This window comes from Mastomys coucha, unplaced genomic scaffold (assembly GCF_008632895.1).
Source record: "Mastomys coucha isolate ucsf_1 unplaced genomic scaffold, UCSF_Mcou_1 pScaffold6, whole genome shotgun sequence".
NCBI classification, from domain to species: Eukaryota; Metazoa; Chordata; class Mammalia; order Rodentia; family Muridae; genus Mastomys; species Mastomys coucha.
In genome coordinates, this window is record NW_022196912.1 from 76,536,162 (window position 1) to 76,538,949 (window position 2,788).

Sequence of the window (2,788 nt, forward strand, 5' to 3'; positions counted from 1 at the left end):
TAAAAACTTGGAAAGAATTATAAGGATGTAGATATGCTTCAAAGTCCCAGACACTGTTTAGAATGCTTGTCTGAGGATAAGAGTTGTAACATATATTTGGTGGGGAAAATGATAGCTTTGTTGAGAGAGTGAGCAGTCTCCAAACTTACAGAACTTAATACTAAAGAAAGTTTAATTTTTGTTTATGGAAATTTGATGGAGTTTCTAAGCAGCTAACCAAAGAAACTGTTATCTTTACAATTACTTAGTGATGCAGTATAAGGAATTTTCTATTGCTTATTATATGCTCTGCCTGATTTTATAGTCTCTGCAGTTAGGATAGAGGAGACAATGCCAAGTGAGCAATTACCTCCTTTCAGAAAGCTTCTTCCATATTCAATGAGAAATCATGGATGAGCTGTGAATTTAGGTGATGCTTATTATCATTCAGTTATTACTAAAAGTATTAACTTGGTAAAGCTTGAAAATACTAATATCAAATATTTTCTCTATGCCTAGAAGATTACATAACTGGAGAATTGGCTTGGTTGGGATTTACCAGAACATTTTTCTCTTGTAGAGGATCAGTGTTCAATTCCCAGCATCATACTCTGGTAATATTCTGTCTCCTATAACTCTAGCTTATCAGAATATTAGACCCTATTCTAGCATCTCTCACCATCAATACATACCTAGCATACAGAAAATAAATGTATAATAAAAAGATTAGTACAAAGTCTCTCTTTCCTTTAGGTTCTTGCTGCACAAACTAGTTTGCTTCTTTTGTTCACCTAAATTAGTATTAATTACAATGTAAACTCAGAAGGTAATAATTTCAATTTGATGTGTTCTTATTATCATGAGACAAGAAGAGAAAAAATATACATATATCTGCAGTTTATTTACCTGCAGTGAACTCAGCAAAAAATCAAAATTGTTGACTCATCTTCCTAACAATATACTCATCAGCTCCTCCACCTGTTTCTATGGCAGATCTGCATTTCTGTTCCACAACTCCGCAGCCCTGCCTATCTCACAGGAGGCCCTGCTCTAACCTAGGACACACAGCTCCACCTGTCTCCGGAGAGGCCTGTTCCAATCAGCGATGCCAAGGCAAGTTAACACCAGAGACAACCAGATGGCTAAAGGCATGTGCAAGAGCATAATCAACAGAATTCAATGCAATTTGGCCACATCAGAAGAAAGTTCTACTACAGCAAGCCCTAAATACCATAACCCACATGAAGAGCAAGATTCTGACCTTATATCCCATCTCATGAAGATGATAGAGGCCTTTAAAGAGGATATAAATACACTGTCAAACAGGTAGAAGAAACAAATAAATACCTTTAAAAAGTACAGGAAAACACATTCAAACAAATGTAGGAAATGAACAAACTAGTCCAAGACCTAAAAATGGAAGCAGAAAAAATAAAGAAATCACAAGTGAAGTCAAACCAGGGTATGAGAAACCTAAGAGAGGGAACAGGAACTATACACCCAAGCACAAACAATCCGAATACAAGAAACAGAAGAGAGAATCTGGGTCATAGAAGATATCATAGAAGAAATTAATACAATAGTCAAAGAAAATGCCAAATGTAAAAAGTTTCTAACTGAAACATCCAGGAAATTTAAGACACAATGAAAGAGTGAAAGAATAGAAGATGAAGATTCCCAGTTCAAATTGCCAGAAAACACCTTATACAAACTATAGAAGAAATCTTCCCTAATCTCAAGAAAGACAAGGCCATAGGTATCAAAATCAAACAGAACACCAAATAGATTGGAATAGAACAGAAAATTCTCACACCATATAATAATCAAAACACTGACTATATAAAACAAAGAAAGAATATTAACAGCTGTAAGGGAAAAAGTTAAAGTAACATATAAGGGCAAATTTATTAGAATTAAACCAGACTTCTCAACAGAGACTCTAAAAGCCAGAAGATCTTGAACAGATGTCATACAGACTCTAAGAGACCAGAGATTACAACCCAGGCTACTATACCCAACAAAAATCTTAATAACTATGGATGGAGAAACCAAGATATTCCATTACAAAACAAAACTCAAACAATATTCTTCTAGTAATCCAAGCCTACAAAGGATACTAAAAAGGAAAACTACAACACAGGGAGTATACCCAAGAAAACCTAAGAAAATAATCACCTCACAACACAACAACAACAAAAAAGAGAGAATAACACATACATAGTATCAGCCCCAAGAACAAAATAACAGGATCCAACAATCATTGGTCATTAATATCAATATCAATGCACTCAATTCCCCAATAAAAAGACATAAGCTAACAGACTGGGTATGCCAACAGGGTCCAGCATTTTGCTGCATACAAAAAATACACATCAATAACAAAGACAGACCCTACCTTAGAGGGGAAAAACAGCTGGAAAAAAAGTTTTCCAAGCAAAAGGCCCCAAGCAACAAGCCAGAGTAGCATTGCTAATATCCAATAAAATAGACTTTCAACCAAAGGAATCAAAAAAGGTGGAGGACACTTCATACTCATAAAAGGAAAACTCCACCAAGATGAACTTTCAATACCTATCATCTATGCCCCAAATGAAGGGTACCCACATTCACAAAAGAAACTTTACTAAGCTCAAAACACACATTGACCATCATACAATAATAGTGGGAGACTTCATCACTATACTATCATCAATGGATAAGTCACTAAAACAGAAACTAAACAGAGACACAATGAAACTAACACAAGTTATAAACCAAATGGATTCAACAGATATCTATACATTTCACCCCAAAACAAAAGAATATACCT